The sequence below is a fragment of the Rousettus aegyptiacus genome, unplaced genomic scaffold (genome assembly GCF_014176215.1).
Source record: "Rousettus aegyptiacus isolate mRouAeg1 unplaced genomic scaffold, mRouAeg1.p scaffold_m13_p_3, whole genome shotgun sequence".
NCBI lineage: Eukaryota > Metazoa > Chordata > Mammalia > Chiroptera > Pteropodidae > Rousettus > Rousettus aegyptiacus.
In genome coordinates, this window is record NW_023416306.1 from 112,877,410 (window position 1) to 112,902,459 (window position 25,050).

At 37.3% G+C, this 25,050-nt stretch overlaps 1 pseudogene; it reads left to right on the top strand.

Moving 5' to 3' along the window:
• The first annotated feature begins 13,465 nt into the window (after nucleotides 1-13,465).
• Nucleotides 13,466-13,579, top strand: LOC118600800 (annotated as a pseudogene).
• The last annotated feature ends 11,471 nt before the right edge of the window (nucleotides 13,580-25,050 follow it).

Below are 25,050 nucleotides of genomic sequence, written 5' to 3' on the forward strand. Positions count from 1 at the left end.
ATCTTCTATACAAACTAGGTTCTCTATAAATCTAACCTTCATATACTTTCAAGGTGTAAGACTTTGGGTAAGCTTCTTTAAAATTCTGAGACACAGATAATGTGAGAAAAAGTCTAAGACATGCGTCTCCAAATTGAAAGGGCCTATAGATTGCCTAAAATATGACTTTACAAAGATCCATAGCAAGGTCCATTATAGTGAAATTATGGAGCAATGGGGATAAAGAAAAGTTCATAAAATATTCCTTTCAGAGTAGTACTGGAAACAGAGGAACCACAGAATCTTTAAAGGAAACTTCATTTTTCACAAGATAAACTCGAGCCACAGAGAGATTAAGGATGATTTCATTTCAAGCTATTGTCAGATTTAGGACTAACCCCAAAATGTCCCGAATTTCAATAAAGTATTCTTAATGTTATTACACATTACCTTCCTAAAAATTAGAAATATCTTAGCTATTACATCACAATTGATGCTCAGCTTGTTTTCTAATCCCCAGTGGAGGATCTTGAAGATCAGTGGCTGATGGGGAGGTGAGGAACCCCATAGGAGCAACAAGGAGTTAACTGGCTCACCCAGGAATATAAATAACTTGGCTCTCCAACATTGGGTCCTGCCCAAGCAGCCAAACAAAAGTGATTCACTCAACAAAAAATTACTGGAAATATTGTGAATTAAAAGGCCTGCTCAGTTGAGGAGCTGAATATTTGTTCACTATACAAGCCAACTCACGCTGATTTTTCTGTGGGTGGCTGCAAAAATAAAGTTTCTATCAATTTCTTAAGAACTGTATTATAAGAGCTAATTGGTGGAAACTGATTTAACTAGAAGAGCCCTTTCATGGGCTAAAGAGTTTCTCATCATAAGTACCAGAGAAAACTGATGACTGATTAAAGAAGAAACGTTACAAAAGGTAAATCAGGCATAAAGATAATTACCTAGACAAGATGAACTATGCCAGAAACATGGTTGTTCTTTGAAAGGAAGAGATAAGTGGAGCTGAACAAGAGTCATGTGCTACTTTAATCTATCAGTTGATGAGCAATTTCAGTATTTCAATTTGTGCTATATGCCCAGGGTATCATGGGGAAAAGGCCAAAAAGTTATTAGCAGCTGAATTAATAAATACAATATATTGTGTTTCCTTCCTCCTTTTACAGCAAAATGAAAGAGAGCTTGTAGAAGGGAAGAGGTCTCATTTTGTCAACTCTGGATGAGGCAGTACAGGATGTAATTGGACTTTGCCCATAATTATATAAAGGAACAAGTCTAAGTCAAACACATACAGAGCCTAAACCTGGTTAAGAAGCCCAGAAAGAACAATTCATAAGCAAGAGAAGAGAAAGGGCACTTCTTAGCTAAGCCTGAAAGGAAGAATCAAATGTAGATAAAAAAACATGGATGTGTTAAGGTGAAGATGAAAGATAGCCTTAATCTTGCCGAAGAAAGGCAAGATTGCCAGTATTTCTGCAGTAGTGAACAAAGAAAGCTTGGGGATTTATAGAGAGAGAAATGTATTTGAAACAATCATTATGGGATGGAGTTGGGCACATAATAGAGGAAGAGCAAACAACAGAATTAATGTACAGTGACCAAGGAGGAAATATATGTTTTTTTATGAGCCATTTGAGTTTAATTATGAGCCTTTCTTTAGCAGCTCTCTGTGGTCAGGAGCAGTGGACAAAAGAGGTGCCTCTGAAGGTGGGAGAATCCGATTAACAGGACTAGAAAAGTCAAACAGGTTGAAAAGCTTATCCTGAAGTTGTTGAACATTTATTTAGTTCTTGGTGAGGGGTGAGAATAACAGACTAACATGGCCGGGGGGAAGAAGTCATCGAAACTAACAAAACTTTCAGTGAACTGGCAAGGAAAAAGGCCAGAATTAGTAGTCCTGGGGCATGAGAAACTAAGCAAAAAGTAAGACGAGCTCCAAAAGAAGGTGGCCAGTGGTTCTAATTATATTATCCCAAGGGATCTAGAAAACTCTAGTCAAGTCCAAGGTAGTGTCAACATCTATGGGCCTGTTTGAGGGCAGGAAACCCCAACAAGAGTCATTAGGCAGCAGAAACACATTGTGAAAGCAGTTAGAGATTCTAGGAGGTGAGAACCTCTGGATTTAAATAGCAGCTCAGGAAACAATGACTTGTGTAGCAGCAGCAGTCCAAGCTACTAGGGAAGGAGTTGACAAGGAATCTGCTCCTTAATCCAAGGATCAAAGATTAGCACTGTGCTTGAATCCCAGCATAGACTAGATAAATATCAGAAACCAAGGCAAAAGCTAGCCATAGAGATTGGATGATCACAAGGGGGCCTGGTAGAAAATGCTGAATTAGGGAGGGCACTCACGGTTCATTCACGGCATTTTAAACTATAGGCCACAAATAATTTCTCAGTTATAATATGAATCCTAGGGAATGAAAACATTTTCTAGCTCTTAATATATATTCAGGCTTGGGTCTTATCAGCTCCGAGGTTCCTCAAGTTATGAGGTTTTGATTCCTATAGTTCAATGGTTTTCAAACACAGGCAATTTTGTCCTCCAGGTGACATTTGGCAATGTCTGAAGATATTTTTAATTGTCATGACTGAAAGGATTGCTACTGGCATCTAGTTACTAGAAACCTGGGTTGCTGTTAAACATCCTACAAGGCACAGGACAGCAGCCCACAAGAATGAATGACCTGACCCAAAATATCAACAGTGTGGAGGGTGAAAAACTCTCCTCTGGATAGGAATGGGTCTGGCAGGGGTTGGCACCAAAATCAAAGATTAAGTCGGGAACTTGCTATTACATTGTGGGTATTCATGCATTTATTCAATCACCTTTGCAGCAAACATTAAACATTTATTATGTGCTAGAGACTGTACTGGGCACCCGGTGTACAATGATGACTAAGAAATGGTTCCTGCCCTTGAGAAATTGTTAGTCTAAAAGGAAAATCTCAACTTCACAGCTTTTATTCAATTTTATCAAAGATGCCAGGAGCCAAAAGAAATTGTTTCCTTCTAGCTTTTGCAGAGTTATTATTAAATTATTATTACTATTATTATTAAATTATTCTCATAGGCAAACTTGGTTAGGACTTAAAATCATAGCGAGATGCCTTCAAAAGATACAGAATGTGCCTAACATTTCCAAGAGTACTAACTTCAGTGTCCTTTGTAAGGAAAAGGCCAAGAACAAGAATGTGGGTAGGAAAAGTGACAGATGGGGCTATCTTTCTAAAGAAGCATCCTGAATAGCCTCCACAGTTTGGTTACCAATCAGAAAGAGAGTCACTTTTTTAAATATAGCTCAGAAGTGTTTTGGAAGAAATGCATCACTGTTTGCAATGCATTTTCACATGTCTCAAAATACAATATAGACTGATATTGGCTAGAAAGACGATAGATCAAAATGTGAAAAGCAAGAACAGTACAGTGTCAATGGTGTACTCGAGGTGGTGGATTCACTATAAAAATCTTTCAAATTTTCTTTAAGATCGAAAATTTTTATAATCTTGAAAAAATGTAGCTTGACTTCCTATTCCTTGTTTAGAAAAAAAATTTAAGACTAAACCATATGTATTTAAGTAGACTATAAAAATGTTTCTGGCAAAGTTTAGTTAACTTTTGCTCCAGGAGCACAGCTGCAGTAAAGTACTTGGAATGTGGTCCATGGACTTGAATCATTGGCATTGAAATGCAGACTCTCAGAATTCAAAACATCCTCAATCAAATTTACTTTTTAATAAGATCTCCAGGTGATGCATATGCACATTAAAATTTGAGAAGCATTGGAGTAATAGAAATGTCAATGACCTATCAGACCCAAGCTCTACTTTTCATTCATTTATAAATTTTTACAAATTTATTTCTTGAATCCGATTATGTTCCTGGCATTGTTTTAAATCCTGGGGACACAGCAATGATTAAGACAAATCTTAAAATCTAGTGAAAGAGACAGTCAATAAACAAGGAAAAAATATTTTAGAAAATGTATGTGTAATAAAACAAGTAAGGATATTAAGAAACATTGTTCAGAAGCTATTTTAATTAAGGAATTCAATAAATGCTGAGCGGAGTCCTAAATAAGGAGGAGACAGAAGGAACAGCAAATATAAAAACCCTGAGGCAGGAGGAGCCAGACTGGATGTACCACTTCACATGTCTGGAACAAAGATTCTTCATCTCCAAAATAAAGGTATTGAACCAAATAATCCCTGAAGTTTTTCTAATTCTTTGATTTCATGTCTGTTTTTAAGATGACTATTCATGAGTGTTCTAGAAAGAATACAGAACTGTGTTTTTAATGGAAACAAACCCATGACTACATTTTTAAGGCAGCAAGTAATAAAATGGCCACATATCCAGTGGTTCTAATACATATTTGAGTTAGGTCAGCATTTGTAGATAGTTTCTTCTGGTATTTTCTTGCCTCCTCATCTTTTAAGTCATACAGACAAATTGAAGAGAATTGTTAATTATGAATCACCAGCTAAGTGCTAAGGAAGCACTTGTATCTAGGACCCATTCCTGTTTGGTTCCCTTATCTTCCACTTATTAGTTGACACATTAAACAGTGGATTCCCTCTGCCAAGGATGCCAATATCCCAGCAGTTGAGACTCAAGATGACATTCTAATATTTAACAAATAGGTCAAAGAATACCTAACTCTCCCTCCATCAAGCGCCCCCTGAATGTCCTTTGGAAACTATTCACCCATGGAAAAAAATAGCAAATGAGAGACAAGGAACATGTTAGAGGTCTCTTTTGGCAAGATTCAGTTGGAGCACATGGCTTGGGCCCAACATTCCAGGGAGTTTTACCTTCTTCTTAATCCTAAATCCATACCTTAACAACATTAAGTTGCTGAAAGGAAGATAGTGGGTATCCTGCCAACCTGTTCCAGCTACTCCTCCTCCATTTGTGATCCAGATACATTGAAACGAGTCTAATTCTTGAAACCCACTTCACTCTCTCTTATTTTTAAGCCTTAAAATATGCTGTTCGCTTTGCCTAGAACACTCTTTCCACCCACAACTCCTTTCATCTGGCTAAATCCTTTGGGTCTCTGAATCCTCTCCAACACCACCTCGTTCTTCTACTATCAAGGCTTCAGGGCCTTTATCACACACTGTATTGTAAAAATATGTTTACTTGTCTGCAGCCCCCTAGGTGGTTAAGAAACATGAGGAGTCAGGTACATCTTGTTCAGCCTTATTAACCCAGAATTGTATCCACAGTTTGTGGTACACAATAGGAACTTAATGATTATTTATCGAATGAATGAATCTAATTTCCATTTGTCCCTTTATTAATTTTTTTTTGTAGCCTTGCTCAGCCATTTTTAGATCTGTGTTCTCAACAGATTTTTCTAATCTTTTTCAACAAGGAAAGCTTTCAAAATTGAGAACTTGCTCCCCTGATACTTTGATGTTCAAAAAAGAATTTCTTTTCGAGAGTTCCTAAGCAGGGAACCACAGCACTTTCAAAACCACCGGAGAATTTTTTTTTTTAAATCTAGGAATCCATGACTCTTGTGACAGCTGAAATAAATATACTGCCTTAGTCATCACTATTCTCTTAAACCAGTTTGAGGAAACATGTTTTGCTTTTTGTTTTAAACAAGAACAGATTGCTCAGGGTTTGGGGGAGCCAGACACGAATCAGAAAGCCCTTCCTCTTTCATTTTACAAGTCCTTGCTCTCTGCCCAGCCCTGAGATATTTACTGAGCTTTGGATGAAACAACGTTCTTTCTCTTCTCCAAGCGGCCTTGTGTGGTGTTGAAGAAGGAAAGAAGTTGTGACCACTCCTCCAGCAGCAGCCAGCCTCTGGAGGGTAGCACACAGGAGGGGGTCCATGAATTCTGCTCACCCTGGACTCAGGCAACTCTGAACCCAAGTGGCCTGAGTCTAAACTAGGAGAGGGAATTAGAGATGAGATTAACTCTTCAGCTGCTGGACAAGCTCTGCAAGCTGTGGAATGATACTATTCACTAAATCAAAAGAAGAGTAAGCAGCTGATATATGCTCCAAAAGTCTTTCTGACATTTTTCCCTCTGGCTCTGAACCAGCATGTTCTTTTTTTAATTTTCGAAAATAGATACAGGGAAACCAACATTTACTGAGTTGTGTGTGTGTGTGTGTGTGTGTGTGTGTGTTTAGTGTGCCAGCCAATGTGCTAAGTGCTTTACATGTATTATCTTATTTAATCATCCATATAAACATATGAAGTATTTAATTATATCCTCATTTTACAAAGAAATAGATGCTCATAGAAAGCAAGTAAGTTAACCACTTAATAAATAATGGAGAATAGGTACAAACCCACATCTAGTGAATTCAAATCCCAGTATTTTTTTTTTTACCTTCTACACCTGGAAATTTGTGTCTTGGAATCATAGGAATCCACCCAAACTCTTGGAGGCAGCACATAATTTTACAAGGTTCTGTTATCGCATGGGGCAATGTGAAATCCACCTTCGCCCAGTGGCATTGAGCGGGTCCTCAGTTCTTCCCCGACGACTCAGTAAAGAATTACAGGTCAATGAGATTTAGAAAAAGTAAGATTTATTGAAAGTACATTTTAGAAGGAGACAGGCCATGCCTAGTAAGGCTGCAATCCCTGTGGGGTTTGGGAAGTGAAAAGGCAAAAGATAGAGTTCGCTCTAAGGGTGGGGTGGGTTATCAACGAATAGGGCTGTAACCCGTGGATGTGGGGAGGTCTGTATTATATTAGGGCCATGATGGGTAGTTGTGGGGTGGTCCTAGATAATTGGCATGTGAGGTCATTTTAATTGACAGTTGGCTGTCATATATGCCTCTGACTACTGCGCGTATGCCTACCCAGAATTCAGTCTGTTATATTAGATTTATGAACTTCCAGGCATGTGTATGATATTATAATTATGGTAATAATGAGGCTGAGGTTACAAGCAGGTTAGGGTAGTACTTTTAGCACACACATTTGTGGCTGGTTTAAACCAGCAGCTTTTATGGCCTTAGTGCCTTGGGATGCAGGAGTAATTTATAACCATCAAATGGGTGTTTTAGGGAGGTCCTTGAGGGAGGTTTCTACAGTTACAGAGCTGAACCTTTGCTCCTGTTGCTCCTGACTACCTAACTACCTAACAGTTCTACACAGTCCATAACATCATAACAATAACCATTGGATAGGTTACCAGTAGTTGATCCTAGCCAGAATATTGTCTCCAATCGTATTGATACATGAAGACTTTTCTGAAAGAGCATGTTGACAAAAGTTAGCTGTTTACCCAAATAATCCATCTTCCCTTAATAATTCAGTATGATTTCGACATACAGAAATTAAGCATTCCCATCTTAAACAGCAGCCCTAAGCACTCAGAATGTCCCTCAGCATTGTGTATCTATACATCTATCCAAGGATATTGTAATGATTTGTTCATCTTCCCCACTACAGTATGAGCTCTTAAAGGGCAGGAAGAGCAGAGAGAATATGATTCATTTTTGTGTTGCTTAACCCAAGGCCTGGCACTCATGGTTACTTATTAAAAGTTTGTTGGATTAATCTAGCATAAATCACAATTGTAAAAACAACTAGTTATTATGCAACTTGATAAGCGCTGACATTAAAATAGGTTCAAGATGAGGTATAAGCATGTAAAAACAATCAATTAATTCTATTTAGAGGAAGGGCTGTTGGAGAAAGTTGCACAATGAAATGAGATCACCAGGTGGAAAAGGAATAAGAAGAAAGGAATTTCAAAGATAGAGAAGCTTAAACAAAGGCAAGAAGGCAGGAAAATATGGCAAGAAGCTGAAAGATGTACCCATGGATTTGTCTTCTTGAACTTTTGAGGGAGGCAGAGGAAAAGAAACAAGATTCGAAAGTGTTAAAAATTGTTGTCAACAATATCAAAGTGTGCCTACTTCTTGACATTTTGTGCTTAGTATATCATTTAAGGAATGGATGAAGTCCAAACGCTATGAAGCCTGGAATGTGCTTGTAAATACGTCATTCTGTTAGACTACTTATCCCTAATATCACTTGTAAGACTTTAGGGGGAAGTGAGGTTGAGTGATCCATAAGGGCAAGGATCATCAATACTGCGGAAATCTTTTCGAAAGATAGAGACAATCTCCTCCTATTAAGAGTGAGAAATGAAGTGTTTCCCATAGTATTTGCACGTCAGTATATCCCTGAACTAATTCCTTCAGGGAGTCCCATCTTCTCTCCCCCAAAGTGCTGTTGTGCTCTCTTCTATTATCTTATTCAAAGCCTTTTTCTTTTCTCTTTAGTTCCAAGGAAATGAAACACATGAACACTTAACAAGTAGAAAGGATATTTTATTGGAAAGATTTAGGACAATGGAATCCAGTGATTTCAAAGGGGATGGGGGCCAACAAAAAGAGTGGACATCTTTTCCCTCTGGAGTTCTTTGATACTTCCTCACCTCCTTTTTGCTTCCTTCTACTTCTTTATTGTCTCTTTGCAAAATGGCAAAGATAGCCACACCACAATTCTTAAGTATATAAGTCCATTGAAATCCCAGAATCTAGGACCTAAGAACCCAAATCTAAAACAGCCAAACTTCAGTGAGCTCTTAACATTTTCAATAAGCTATGGCCTGATCAGGTAGGAAATCATGGTTTCTGGGGCAACTCATGGGTGGGAGAAGATCCGTTTTTCAAAATATGTGTATTAAATTATAAAAACTTCTTTCTTTTCTCTGTAATTTCTTTGGCACTGCCAGAATTTAGGTATTTGATCCAAATCTTTTAATGGATGCATTTTGTCTTTGGGTGATGTTTTCCAAACATTTTAAAAGCAAATAAATTATTTTTTTTCCCCAGAAAAATATTTCACTGTAACCCAAGATGTAAAACGGGTAAAAAGCGAAGTTGTTCTCATTGACCAGACAAGGGGAGGGAGCACAGCATGGCTACTTTGTATATTTTTCTCTGTGGTGCTCCCTGAAGCCCTGCTTCAGCCCCTTAGGGAAGCCACTGCTCTTGTATTTATAACTAATGATAGACACTCCCATCACTATAAAAAATATGTTACACTTCTGTTTCTTGACTTGTCAATGTTAGACATTATCTTTTGACTACCCAGTGTAAAAGATAAAGCACTTTAACTCAATTCTACTTCCTCCCCGTCCCTTCCTAGTTTGGAGAGTTAACTTATTTTCAATTTTTTTTCCTCATTACTGTTAAAACCTTAAATACTATACTTAAAAAGTATTTTTTTTTCTTTTGACTTTAGGTCTAAACATCTCATTTCTCCAAAAACTAAAATAGCTGCTTTGAACTGCCCTCCTCTTCTTTCTCACTTTTAACATCTGAACACAGGATAATTAATAGGATTTCTATCCATCATTTCCACTGCTTGATCCATTCTGTTACTGGCCTATTAATGCAAAGTTTATTTTAGAGCATAAGCTTCCAAGAAGCAATGAGAGAGGTGTTTAAATTCTTCTAAATGGCTCCACTCACAGGAAAAAAAGCAGACAGATACGGTGCAGTGGTGCAGGTGGTAGGAATCAACATCACTGATTTCAAGACGCTGAAAATCTAACTTCGAAACGCTCCGGGAGAAGGAGAAAAGGAATGGTTTCCTGCAGAAACTCAAGCATCCCTTAGATTTCATGATGCATTTGCCACTATATTTGTCATTTTACACAACACCACAGAATATAGCTACATTCAAGCACTGCCAGAACCATTTTCAATTAGTGGCAACCAGTTTCCTAGTGGCTTAAACAGAGAGATTCTGTGTCATAACCACAGACAAGTATCATGTAGTTTGTGAGATGTTTATATCATTTTCCTCATTGCTGACAAGTAAAGTCATCCCTCAGTCTCTTCCTCATGCTCTCTTCTACTTTCCCAACCCTTCTATGAGGAAAATGACACTTTTTCAATCAACCTTCTCCACTGATGTAACCTCCCCCTGCAAATGATTTTCTTAGTAATTCACTGACTCTCTTGGGCTCACTTTCATTTCCAAATAATTGGCCAGTAAGTAATTCAACACTCATGTTGGAGAAGGTGCTGAAAAACTGATGAGGGAAGAAAATTTTCATTAGTGCTAAGTTGTCGATGGCTTTTATAAGTGATGATAAAACATTAAGAATACACAGGCAGAACAGATGATCTGATAGTGTTAGGAACAGGAAGGTGCCCTTGGGGATCCTATAGACTAGCCTTTCTTAAGTTTTTTTCTTTCATTGTTCTTATTTGGCTATAGGTTTAGGATGGCTCAGTCCGTGGACAAGAGGAAAAGATTTTATGAGCTTTCAAAGTACCATCTAGTCAAGGCACGTTAATCATCAAGTCTTTAATTGATTTTGAGCACCTATTGGAATTTAGAAACATTTTCAAGCATGCAATCTTATTTGATCTTTCCAATAATATTGTGAAGTAAAAAAAAGGCAGGTATTACATATTCACTTTATTAGGAAACCATAATCTGTAGGAATTAAGTGTATTTCAAAAGTTTGCGTTGCTAAGATGTAGCAGAAGCCTCTTTGTACCATACTATGTTGCCCTTTTCACTTACTGCCCAGGATTGCACCAGAATATTCTCTGGGAATGGCAAAGTTTAACTAAACAGGATTCATGGGTTATAATCACCAATCGACTTTATATTGTCTCATACTCTTCCTTTAAAGATTGATCAATAGGGAACATTCTTTCTCTGACTTGGCTGAAAACTCAAAAGTCTCATGATTCTTCTGATCGTCCTGGTAATAAAAAAATAACTGTCCTTTCAAGTTGAAAATATGATCTCAAGTTCATAATTAAGAGTATCTAATTATGTGCAACAATCAAAATGTCAACCAAGATTTGAAATTAAAACTCCTCCCTCCTCTTCTCCTGTAATATTTTTGATATTTTGGAGATCAGAAAAGTATTGGATGAGGGGGGGATCCCTCTTCCTTGTACCTTCTCTTTTCTGTTTTGCTAATCTGGTCGTGATTCTCTTTTCTAAAGCCAAATGATATTGAGAAGAGAGAGGAGAGATTGAGTAGACAGGAAAACTCTCACCTAGTTAGTACTATCTTAAAATGGTCCTTCACTTTTTGTCAAATAACACTGACTCTTATGGGCTATTTTGTGGATCCTTAGAAAGAGCCCCCTCACTGAGGACTTCTCATCTGAGACTGCCTTGATATGACTCATGCACACTCCTCCAGTTCATGCATCTAAAGCAAACAAGCCTGTCTGGTGCCTTTTAAATTTCTTATACAGGAATAAAACAGTGGTCTTCTCCGTATCTTAATTTCAAGTTCAGTGAGTGCTCCTAAACCCTTGCGCTGGGCTTAAGAAAAGGTGAATTTACCTTATCCTACCCCTTTGGGGAGAGTGAGAATCCCAGCCTAGTCCTCTCCAAAGAAATCCTCTTTAAAATCATTTCTCAATCCTATTTTTATAGACCTTTAATGTAGTAAGAGTTGAAACTCTACACTTAAAATCTAGTATTAATTGGTTTTGAGACATATCCGTTGAAATTTTTCATTTTGATCTAGAACCTTTCCAGGAAATGTATCTATTAGCTCTACCTGCCTTGGTCAAAATTTTCAAATTTTGTATCCTATTACATCAAGTAAGTATAAAACATGATCTCCACTCTTTTAAAGTTTCCTTTCTAGCTGAGAAGGCAACCAGCATATGGAACTGCATAAGAAAGAATAGAAACTGCATTAACCCCAAGTACTGCAGATGCTCAGTATATAGAGAATCACCATAGGTTAGAATAATAAATAATACAAATAATACATTCATAAGCCTTATATAAGCAAGAAAGCCAAAACACACACACACGCACACCCTAGGAAAAAAGCGGGCATTTCAGAGAGAAAAATACCATTAAAAAAGCAAAGTTTGTGATTAAAATGATCATGATGGTTTAACTAGTTCCCCAAGTTGTCTTTTCTCTCCATTTCTATCACTATAGCCCTAGTGTAGGCCACCATTGTCGCTCACCTTGATTAATGCAATAACTTATTGATTGGTCTATGTTTAATATTCCTCCCCCCTGTCGAATTCTCTCAGTTCATTCTCTTCATCTAGATACTTCCCTCCAGATTCATCTTTTGTTATTTCTCCTATCTAGTCATGCCAGAAATTCCTGGAAATCTCTGTTATTTTGTCTCCTTTTCACATAGTATTCTTCCCATCAGTCTCTTCTACTCCTTCTTCATCTTCACCTGGTGTTTGATAATTGATCTGTGTTTTGCATCCATTCCCATCTCCTCCCAGTGTACCTTCCTTTGTATAGCAAAGCCTAGAAAGCTAAAAAAATCACATTGCCCAGACTATTTTACAACTAGGATTCTGTGTGTGAAATAGGCTTCATCAGTCAGATCCAATCACTCAAAGGTCAGAAAGTAGAAATGAAAGAGAAGCCATATTTGAGCTGTGTTTGTTTCCTATGGGCAAGGAAAGTTGTGCAGATACGGATGTTTCTGCATTTCAGCACACAATTTCCAGCTTCCTGACTCCTGGGTTTCAATTACAGCATCATATTTTTTGAAATCAATAAGTCAAGTGGACCTCTTGATTCCCACCTTCGAAATGTGACAAGATAATAGCTCCCATAACAGGTCGCATTCTGTAAGTCATTGCTGGAGACTCAAACTATAGCTCATTCTTCCAGCTCTTCTAATAATTTGATAAGCATACATATGCCTATATTTACTTCCCTTCTGCTTAAAATACTTAGTGTGCCTTCTTTTTCCTATATAAATGCTTGTTTGGTTCACTCTCTGATGCCAAGCCATTCTATAGGCTCTAATTCAAATGCCTTTTCATCTAGGAAATCTGATCATCTGCTAGATAGGCATTTTCTCCTGTATCCTTTCACAGTATCCTATACATTCTGCTATAACCATATATATCACAGAACATAAGATTTTCCTAGTATTTATCTTTTCCTGTCTAAATGTAAATATTAGGAAATATTTATCTTGCCTAATATTTATCTCCATACTAGATTTCCCTATTTCTCTTCCAGAAGGAGAGACTTTGTCACACCCCTTTTTGTACCCGAGCTCCTAGCACAGTCCCTAGTATCTGATAAAGCTTCAATACATGTTAAATGAATTGATGATTGGTTGGATAGATGGATGGATGAATGAAGTGTAAACAGATCCTCAAACTGAAGAAAATGACAATCTTTAGTGAGTCACTTCTGTTTATACATAGCTTATAATTGTTCTTTTTTTTCTTTTTGGTCTTCATATTGAGAATATTTTCAAATATTACCTAGGAACTCCTGGAGGTAAAATACTGGGACTTTCTTAATTTCCCTTTCTTAAGCAGTTACAAAGTAGAAAGTATACAATTGTATGACTATTTCCCCCAGATTTAGTTTCATAATGAGGGACTAGAAAAACAAAAGTAGAGCAGTATTTTTCTTTTAATATAAAATAATATTACTATATAATAAGGATGACACTGGAATAGTACTCAATTTAAATAAAAATGAGAAAAAAAATTTTACGGCCATGGTACTCTGAACAAACCCAATCCCGTCTGATCTCGGAAGCAGGGTCAGGCCTGGTTAGTACTTGGATGGGAGACCGCCTAGGAAGACCAGGTGCTGTAGGCATAAAAATAAAAAATAAAAAATAAATAAGGGATTGTAAGCTGACAAGTTCTTTGCAATCTGTGAGGTCAACCTATGGTTATCTTGCCTAAAAAAATAAATAAAAATGAAAATGAGAACAAAAGCTGTATCTAAAAAGATAGGTCATGAATTTATTATATTAAAAAATCTTGATATAATTAATACATACATAACACTGTACATGTATATATAAAACTAACTTTGTAATACACATTCTTTACAATGTACGAGGAACATTTACCAAAATAGATCCTTATACAGGGCAATAAAGAAAGTCTCATCAAATTTCAGAGGATAGAATCACTCAAAATGAATTCTTGGACCAGAGTGGAATCTAAAAATCAATAACAGGAAATTAACCAAAATATCCCAAAATACTTTCAATTAAGCAATATATTTCTAAATAGCCCACGGATTAAAGAAGAAATCATAACGGAAATTAGGAAATATTTTTAACTAAATGAAAATGAAGACATATCAATACTTGTGGTTTGTAGCTAAAGCTGTGCTGAAAAGGAAATATATAACTTTAAATGCACATATTAGGTAGAAGGAAAGGTTAAATATCAAGGATATAAGCTTCCATCTCAAGGAATTAGACTGAAAAAATAACAGTAAATTAACCTGAAAGGAAATAAGAGCAGAAATCAATAAAATAGAAAGGAAGCATACACTAGAAAAAAGTAACAAAGGCAAAAGATGGCTCTTTGAAAACAAATTTAAAAATCGATAAACCCCATAAAAGATTAATTAAGAAAAAAAAAAGAGAAAATACAACTTGCTGATATATAAAATGAAGACTTTGTTACGGATTCTACAGACATTAAAAAGACAAACAGATAATAGATAAGCTTGAGTTTAGATGAAATGAATAAATTCTTTGAAAAACACAGTTTACCAAAAATGACTAAAAAAAAAATAGATCATCTTAATGGTCCTGTGTGTATCAAAGAATTGAATTTATGCTTAAAACAATGAAAACTCCACGCCCAGATGCTTCACCAAACTCTTAAAGAAGTAAGAACAATCTTATACAAACTCTCTGATAATAAAAACAGACTACTTCTCAACTCATTTTATAAGGCCAGCATAACCTTGATACCAAATGTGACACTAACATTCCAAGGAAGAAAAGCTACAGGCTAGTATCTCTCATGGACATGATGCAAAAATCCCAAACAAAATATTAACAAATTGAATCCATGGATTTATAATAAGAATAATTACATCTCAATCAAGTAAGTCTTTTATTACAAGAATGCAAGGTTGGTAAATATTGGAAAATAAATAATAATTAATAGAATAAAGAAAAAAATTCAAATAATTATTTCAATAGGAAAATAAATGAGTCACTCTTACTTAAAATTCTAGGCTTTAAAAAGGTAAACAGCACTTTAAGAATTTTGTTAAAAATAACAGAAAATAATAAAACTGAGTAAAAGTAGCTTAAAGTAAAGGGGATTTTCAAAGGGTAAAGGTAGGCAGTTAAAGCTGTTTCTATGTTTAATGATGCCATCTGGGATCCAGATTCTTTCTATCCTTCTGCTCTGACATGTTTTGAAGCATCTATAATAGTGTCTGGCACAATAGTAGGTGTTCAGGAAATATCTGTTGAATGAAAAAATCAATGTTTTAATCTTCACCCTGAAGCTTATTACCTAATGACCATAAGACTAACCTAATGGCCTTCAGGTTCATGTCCAGGCCCAAAGAACAAAGCGGAAAGGCGTGCAATGCCTATGTCCATAAAGCAAAAAACCCTCAGCTTTCATTTCCTTGTGTAGAACTGACTCATTTGGCCACCTGATTGCAAGAGAATTTAGAGAGTAAGTATTTTTAGCTAGAAACATTATCGCCCTGAAAAAACAGAAGTTCTGTTACTCAGGACAAAGAGGAAATAGATACTGGGTCCCTCTATATAGAAGGCACAATGATAAGCGTTTGTTAAATCTGCAATATTGGTAAGAAAAGGCACTATCTCTGAGAGATTGAAGTTTAACAAGTGGATGAGAGAAGTTAAAAAAAAAAAGCCATAATACAGGGAAAAGTAAGATAACAACTATGCAAGAAGATCAAACAAAGTGCTCTGGGAAATCAAAGGCAGGAAAGACTACATCTATTAGGGAGACCTAAATGGCTTCAGAGATGAAAACTTTTGAAGTTTTAAAAATAGCTAAGCTTTCCATAAGCACCAATGGGCAGTAGTATATTCTAGCTATAAAAGTGCCAGCAAAAGCAATTAGACAATATGTCTGGTATCTGAGGAACAATAACTGTATTCTATGGTATCAGATACTTTTAAGAATCTACTTGGAGGTAAAGCTAGAAACAAATTTAGACTCTATCATAAGAGCACTGAATGCTGGGTAAAAAATTCAAACTTAATTCAATTGGCAAAAGACAATGAAAGATTTGGGGCAGTGAAATGACAAGATGGATGTGATACTCCCCCACCCTGTTTTATTGATATAGGTATGTGATGTTGTGATTTATAAAAAATGTATATTTGGTCTTCATCCCTGTTTCTGGCACAGAGTTCCTAAAACTCTTGAAATTAACAAAGTGACAAAAGTGTCTCTCGTTTTGTTAATGAAGTGACTTTGGGATTATACCTAAGGATGGGGACTGGTAGTCATGCCTGCCAACTTTAAGATTAGAAAATTTGAACTTTCGGTCCCAGCCTCCCAACTCCCACCTTTCTGGGGAGGTAAGAAGGGATGGAGATCAAACTTGCTCACCAATGGCAAATGATTTAATAAATCATTCCTTTGTCGAGGAGTCTTCATAAGAACCCAAAAGGATGGGATTTGGAGAGCATCGGGGTTGGAGATTCACAGACAGTAGCCTGCCCAGAGAAGGCATGGAAGCACCATGCCTTCTCCCCACAGCTTGGCCTATGCATCTCTTCCACCCAAAGGATATAAAGGAGTTATATCCTTTCATAATAAAGTGGTAATTTAGTAAATAGAATGTATCTCTGAATTCTGCAAATTAATCAGACCTGAGGGAGGGAGTCATTGGAACCTCTAATATATAGCCAGTCAGTCAGAAGCCCAGATGACAACATGGACTTGTGGCTGGTATCTGAAGTGAAGTAGGAGACAGTCTTGCTGGATTGAGTCCTTAATCTGTGGGATCTGATGCTATTTCCAAGTAGATGGTGTCAGAATTAAGCTGAATGGTAGGACGCCCGGGTGATATCGGAGAATTACGTGATGGTATGGTGAGCCACCCCACCAGATTGGAACTGGTAGTAGGACCCTTAAATTTTCATGTGATATTGTATTTGTTTAAAATGTACAACATTATATATTAATATATATTATATATAAATAGTAAAGATAATATATAATTATATATTATAAAACATATATGTGTGTTTGTATATATATGTGTGTGTATATATTTGTGTATATATATGTGTGTGTATATATATATATACACATATATATAGACAGAGAGACAGTGAGAGAGATAGAAATATACATGTGATACTTTTGAAAGTGTATTCTGATACATAACAAGTTGGGAACAGGAAGACAAGTTTCCAGGATATTGTGGTTGTTTAGGGAAGAAATCCACATTCCAGGCAGAACAAAGCAGAAGGTTTTAGAGCTATAATAGTTTCAGTCAAATGATAGGGTGAGCAAGAAAAGGAAAGGCTAAATCAGAGAGACCCTGGGGAGGAAGAAACATTTGGATGTGGCAATTGGCTGAGTGCTAAGACTAGAGAAAAGGTGATGACAGTCTTAAGCTTCACTGAAAGCGTGGTGATGTCATTAACAGGAGGGTATAGGGTGTGAAGAGGATGTCTACAGGAATTTGTTCTGCCAACCCAAAGATGCAGCTTTAAGATTCACCCACATGGACATGAAGAACTTCTCTGAAGGAGCCAGCTAAGGAGAATTTGCCTAGGGCAAATTCTTGGAAGAAGTTTGATGAGTGGAAAATTGAAGAGGAGCCAGTGAAGAAAAGAGAGAAAATGTAAAGAAGAGGAGTTAGAAATGTGAACATCAGGAGGAAAGGACCATGGCCTTTCTGGCATCAAAAACAGAAGAAACTGATTTTTGTGCATTGTTCACTTATTACCTATGTCCCTCATGTGATCCTAAATTTCTTAAACACAGGGTTCTAATTTATTCTTTTGTCTCCGATGCATAGCTCAATGCCTGCCACAGAATAGTCAAATACAGTAGACCCTCCTTGTCTGCAGTTTTGCTTTTCAAGATTTCAGTTACCCACAGTCTGAAACTCTTAAATGGGAAATTTCAGAAATCAACAATTCATAGGTTTTAAATTTTGCACTGTTCTCAGTAGCACGATGAAATCTTGTACCATCCCACTCCATCCTGCCTGAGAACGTGATATCTTTGTACAGTATATACACGCTGGGTACATACCTGTCCTTTTATCTCTCAGTAGCCATCTTGGTTATCAGATCAACTGTCTTAGTATCACAGTACTCGTATTCTAGTAACCCTTATTTTACTTACTAATGGCACATTTACATAACTTTTATTATTATGGTATATTGTTGTAACTGGTCTATTTTATTATTAGTTATTGTTAGTCTACTATGCCTAATTTATAATAAACTATCATAGATTCTACATGGGGGGGGGGGGAACATAGCATATACAGGTTTCAATACTATTCCTGGTTTCATGCATCCACTGAGTGTCTTGGAATGTACACCCTGTGGATAAGGGGAGACTATTGTAATACAGAGAGGAAAAGGGAGGTTAGAAGGAAAAAAAGGGAGTTAGGAAGGAAGGAGGAAGAAAATAAGAACAGTTGGATTGGTGATTAGGAGAGTGTTTTCAACAGGGTGGTAGAAGTAAAAGACACATTGGAACAGGTGTGACTAACACAGAATGAAAACAATGGGTACAGATAGCTTTTTCAGATAGGTTAATGGTGAAGACAATGGGAATGAGTGGAGAAAAATCAGGGATTGTTTCCTTGCTTTTCTTTTGTTTACTGTGATGAAAATACCATTTGAGACATTACTCTATGAATTTTTCTTCTGATATTTAAAGCAGTCAGCTCCACCTTTACACAAAATCTTCTCAGCTTTTTTTGTTGTTTTTCTCACAAACTCTAAAGCCCTTAGGAGAAATTAGGAAATTTTTTGTTAAAAACAAAAACAAAAACAGTTACTAGAAAAAAAAATGAAGGAAGAAATATTTCCCCCAGACTAGAGTTTTCTATAGCTGGGGCAGGAAGAAAAAATAGAATGCTGTATATGGGATCCTAGAGCAGAGATGGGGACCTGCCCCCCAGAAGCCCCACAGAAGTAGGTAAGACATTAGAGACAATGGGCTGGGGGTCTGTCTAGGGATACAGAAACCCAGGCAGGCTCAGCAAAGATGTCCATATACCAAGGAGCATAGAAACAGACTCCTGAGTGGTGACCTAGAAGACCAATGACCAAGAGAACAGTTGCTTCCTTCTTCATTCTTCCCACATTCTCAAGTTTTTCTACTGCAGAAGTTCCACTGGGGGAAAAGAGTAAACTCTAAGAAAGAAAGAAATTAATATTTTTTAACCACATCAACATAATGATGTGAGTCAGAAATTAAGCTGCATTATAGAAAGGACAGAGAGTTCGCCATCTGAGTTTGTGGACTGAACTTTACTAGAGTAGGTTTGTAGGCAGAGGAGCAGGGGTTTTGAAGACAGCAAAGAACAAATCTAGAAGCACCATGATATGGGCACTACCCAACTCAACTACCCTGAAAGAGAGGCCAAGGTGGGAGAGACAGAAGTTAAGAATAATCTCTTCAGATGGCTTATATTTTTAAAATAAACTTTAGGGCCAAGTCACTGAACAGAGAAAACAGAACAGGTTTGGGACAGCAATCCTGAGGAGCTGTAAGAAAAGACAAACCAATTTGTATATAGGTGAGCAGCAAGGAGCACCCAGCGGCCTTTTTCGAGAGCATGAAGTCATCGATAATGAAAAACGAGATGTGTTTATGCATTTACGCATTGATTTATGTGTGTGTTTATAGTCTGCCTTGTTCAACAAAGGACAGAGGTTGCTTACAGAGCATACATAAGAACAGTAAAATAAAAAATAAATCAGAAGCAGAGAAAATATATAAATATTTAACAAAATAGAATCACTAGCAGAATGCTCTAGGCAACACAATTCTGTGTTTCTCCAGCCAGCACTCAGCCATCTGTATTAGAATATTCTGTGGGAACAGTACAAGAACAAAGGAGAAAGTATGGAATTGAAGCCATTAGCTGCTCATGGCACTGAGCTTTGTCAAATGAGTGATAGCAAATCAGGGTGGATAGACTGAAAGAATCAGGGAGAATGGACTACAGAATAGGATTAAGACAAATAATAGGAAGAGATTAAAAAATAAGCAGAAGCTTGTGATCAAAGCCTGCATTGTACAGACCATATGTTTAGCTGCTAGCTAAGGGAAATGCCCTTAAGAGACCACTGTGGACTAGTTAGCAATGATCTACTCTATCCCTGAAATCCAACTCTTTTGAGCTAGATAATGACAGAATACTGAAACCGATTCTGTGCTTTCAGACATTGAGTCAATAAATACCTACTGGTCATCAGCTATGTAATAGGTGAAGAATCGAGGATAGAAATAAATAAGACAAGGTCTTTGAGGTACTCAGTGGGGAAGTCAGGTAAGCAAATGATTGCTAAGCAAAGTGGTTAGTGCTGTAGTGTGAATATGGGCAGCTCAGTGCCAACCGCCTTGCCCTGGGAAGTCAGGGAATCCTCACCGAAGGGGAATTTTGCCCTGTGTCTTGAAACATGAACTGGAGTTTCAGGGAGTAAATGTGACAGAGTGAAAATGTCTAAAGGCTTGGAGGCATGAACGAGTATTGTATGTTTTGTAAATAAAATGACATTCTGTGTGGCTTCATCAAAGTACTTAGAAGTGAGTGGTCAATAAGGCTGAAAAGGGAGGCTGGGACAGACTGGGAAGAGCCTTGTGTGCAGCCATGTAACCTACTGAGACTGAGGAAGACCCAAGGTTTTTTATCAGGGAAGTGACAAGGTTAGTGATGTGGAAAGACACCTCTGACAGCAGCATGGAGAATATCTTGGTGGTGGGAATGACAAGCGAGGAAGACCTCTTAGGAGCCTTATGAATAACATATTTGAAAACTAAACTGAAATGAAGTAATCACAGATAAGGTGTGCAAAGAGGTGCTCTAAAAGACTGATGGAATTCTCAAGAGTACAGAGAAGTGGATCACCTCGTTCACTTTCAGGGAGCCTGCAGAAGGCGTGATCTTTTAGGAGGCCGCTGCATGCAACTTTTAAAAATTTTGTAACTTTTTACCCTAGAATTCCATTTGTGGGAATCTGCCTTAAGAAAATAATCAGATGTGTGCTCAAGAATGCTCACTTAGTGTTATCTAAAATTTAAAAGCATCTTAAATGTGTAATAATGGGAGAAATAAGTTATAGTACATTCACATAATGGATGACTATGTAGTCATTAAAAACTGTGTTTTCAAAGACTGTGTGATGGCATGGGAGAAGTTCACCATAAAATATTAAGTTAGAAAGGACATAAAATGATAGTTTGATATCAATTTTCTAAATAAACATATACATGAATTAAAATATTAGATTAAAATTCACCAAAATGTTAAGTGTGTTCATTTCTGAGTAGTGAGATAATAATTTTTATTTCCTTCTCTTTCCATATTTTCCAAATTATATTCAGTGAAAATGCATTGCTTATATAATCAGAGTTATTTTTAAAAATAAGTGAATAATATAAAGCAGATTCACAAGTATAAAAAGAGTTTGAGCTACTAGAAAACGCATGTAGCTGAGAAAGAAATGTCTGTCTTGCGGCAATCAGAGATGAAGCAAGTCTTGATAATCTCACCCTCATCAACACTGGCATTGCCGTTGCCATTGCCAAGATTTGGAATCTAATTATATTTTCTTTGTTACTTCACTACCCTAGAAAAAGACAATTCAGAGGAAAAAAATAAGTGTTACTCCTATGCTATCATATGTAGAACCAAGACACAACATGTGGATTTCTATGAAGATATTCTTATTACAGTAAGTCTCGATATCACGTATTCAGATCCCAAACTGTCAGAAAACTCAAATAACCTGATTTTTAGCCAGGATATGCAATAATCATTAACATACTCATAACAATGGCACTGAAGTGCTATTAGGTATTTAGATATTTGTTATTATCTCCGAACTATTGAGACGGTAGGTTTTTTTTCATCTTGTAATTCCATAAAAAATCAGTTTATATAAGGGATATAATGGACTTAATTATCGAAAATTTTCAGTTAACCAGAGGACTTGCCCCCATCCTCAATTCTCTAAGAGTGCTAAATGAAGTAGAGTTTAAACAAATTAATCGTTTCTTAATTGTTTTAGTAGCTGGTTGTTAGATGTGAACAATCAACAATGTTTTCTTCCTTTGCAGAAAGGTTACTCTCAATCACAACACATACAGTTGAGTGGAGCTAGAAGAAAACGATCATCCATGCTGACCGGTCTCCCTTTCAATTCGTGACATTCACAACCATTAGTTATAAGCACGCCCTCCATGCCATGCACTCATAGGGCATTTCCCTAGTCCATTTACAATCTTAGGACTATGATACCACATTTTTTTCCTCCCTCCTCAAGCTTCCAACACCTCCTCCCCATCTTCCCTCTTTGCTCTTGACCTTGATTGTTATTTCACTGAGAAAATAGAAACAATCATAAGAGAACTTCCACAAGTTCCCACCAACACCTCCACCCGCCCACCAGCATCTGGGCCCGATATGCTGTTTTTCTCTCTTGTTACCAGGAGCGAACTGTCCATCTTCCTATCTAAGGCTGAACTCTCCACTTGTTCACTAGATCCCAATTCTTTTGAATATTCAAGAAGATCGCTCCAGAAATTCCTCTTTTTTCCTTCTCCTGCATCATCATTTTTCTGCTTGACTGGATCATTCCATCAACATACAAACATGATGCAACTTCTTTCATCTATGTTTCCCTCCAGCTGCAAGTTAATTTTTCCATTCTTCAGTACAGCAGTTTCGATCCTGAGTTATCTATACTCATATCTCTAAATCCTATTCTCTCATTCTTTCTAGGACCTCCGTTATTCGGGCTTTTTCCTCTTCCCAACACCAAAGCTGCTCTTCACCAACAGTGTCCACATTGCTAATCTAATGGACAATTTCTTTATTTGACTCCTCAGTAAGGTTTAACATCATTGTTCACGCTCTCCTTCTGGAAATATTTTATTGACTTTTCTTCCAGGGCATCACATTCTTGGATTTCTTCCCATTTCCAAGTCTTTGCTCATTTCTTCTTATTTCATCAACCTCTTAACATTGGGTGCCCCAGGATTCAGATCTTGTTTCTCTTCTCTTTTTCATATATATCCACTCCCTTTGCAACTGCAGTTGTCCTGGTGGCTTAAAATTCTATCTATATACTGGCTACTCTTAAATTCATATCTCCAGCCCAGACCTTTCTCCCCCACCACCATATCTGGGTGTCCAACTGCCTAATTGACATTTCCACTTGGGTAAACATCTCTAACTTAACACTTGACCTCCTCCATAAAAGACTTCCTCCTCATTCAGGTTTTTTATTCTTGTTGCTCAGACCAAGGAGGCAAACTTGATTCCTCTTTTTGTCTTGTACCTTGGTCCATCAGCAACAACTGTCAGCTCTCCCTTCAAAAAGTATTCCCAATCCAATGATTTTTCAGCTTTTCTACTGCTTCCACCCTGACCTAAGTCATTAGCTCTCTAGTAAATTATTTCAAAAACCTTCTGATTGGTTTTTTTGCTCCGCTATAATGTATTCTCACAGAAGCCAGAGATACCCAAGTCTTTATAATTGCTTACAAGGCCATGGAAACCTTATCTCTGTGATCTCATTTCCTATGATTTTCTCCCCTCACTCAGTCCACTCTGCTCCAGTAACACTGGTTTTCCTCTAGTTTATCAACACACCAGGGACAGTCCCTCTTAAAAACCCTTTGTTTAATGTTGTCTCCCTCTGCTCTTCTCCAGCTACCTCCATGACTCACTCCCTTGCCTCTATCAGATCTTTGCACAGATGTCACCTGTTCAGTGAGGTATTTCCTGACCAGTCTCTTAAAAACTGCAACCTGCCCTTTCCATCAACACGGCCTGTCGCTTTACCTGCTTTATTTTTCTTCTCAGCACTTATCACCATCCACTATATTATGTATTTTATCTGGTCAGGGATCAGGCTGTGTTTACTGTTTGCTATAGCTATAGGTGTCAGAGGTTAAAATTCCTCTTGTGTCCTTGTTTTTGCCTCTCTTCTTGTCTTTGGGTTTCTCAAGGGTCTTTTAAATATCTTCTGAGATGCACGATTCTTTCCATTGTTGTTATAAAGGAGCCCTGTTGATGTGGTGGTGAGGTGTAGGGGAAGAAGAAGCATTCTATAGCCCTGGTAATTAGGTCTCAGTCTTTTAGTGAGCCTGTACCCCTGGGCTGTGACCTTCACAAGTGTGTCTCAGTTGTGTTGTGTTGTGTTGTGTTTTGTTTTGTCTCTCCTTAGCACAGACAGGAAGGGTAAAGGGTACTGGAGTTGGGTATTTCACTTCCCTTGGGTTAGTTATAAAGTCCCAGTAGGTTGGGCTCTGGTAAAATAGTTTCTCTTGAAGACAGGTCTTATTAAGCAGAATAGTGTCTTGGGCATATTTCAAAATGGCTACCTTTCTCCTCCCCTGCCAGAAACACAAAGGAGTTTTTCTCTGATCTTTGCTTTGAGAACCTGAGAGGGGTCCCAGAGGTAAAACTCACAAAAGTCTAGGGCCTTCTCTATAAGGCTGAGCCCTTCCGGAGTATTTCTCTCTCAGGTTTGTCCACACTGAACCTCTAGCAATAGGAGATTTTAGCTCTTGGGCTTCTGATTCTCTGTATCTGCCTGTTAATCTCTCTAATTTGGGGAGCAATAGTTTTCTTATGACCTCAGCTCCCTGAAGAAGAATTGTAGATTTTCGGTTTGTTCAGCTTTTTCCTTATTGTGTGGAGGAGGCAATTTCCAAGTCTTTACATGCTGCACCAGAAACAGAAAATCCATATTACATATTTTTATCGATTTATTTTTGTTTATTGTCCTTCCCACCCACTAGAATGTAAGTTCTATAAGATCAGGTATTTCTGTCTGATTTGTTCATGACAATGCCTGACACATAGTAGGCACTCAGGTAATATTTCTTTTAAGAAATTGAATAAGTGTACAAAAAGTCTGCTAGTAGTTTCTAGCACAGAAATTTCTTAGTTGGGACCATTGAACAAGGGCCTTCATTTATAGTGTTCCTCTGCCTTGGAAAGTTCTTTCTCATCCTTCACACTCCTCTTTACTTGGTTAATAACTATATATTCCTGTGTCAGCTTAAATTTCAGTTCTTCAGGAAACTCTTTCCTGACCTTCAGGTTAAGGA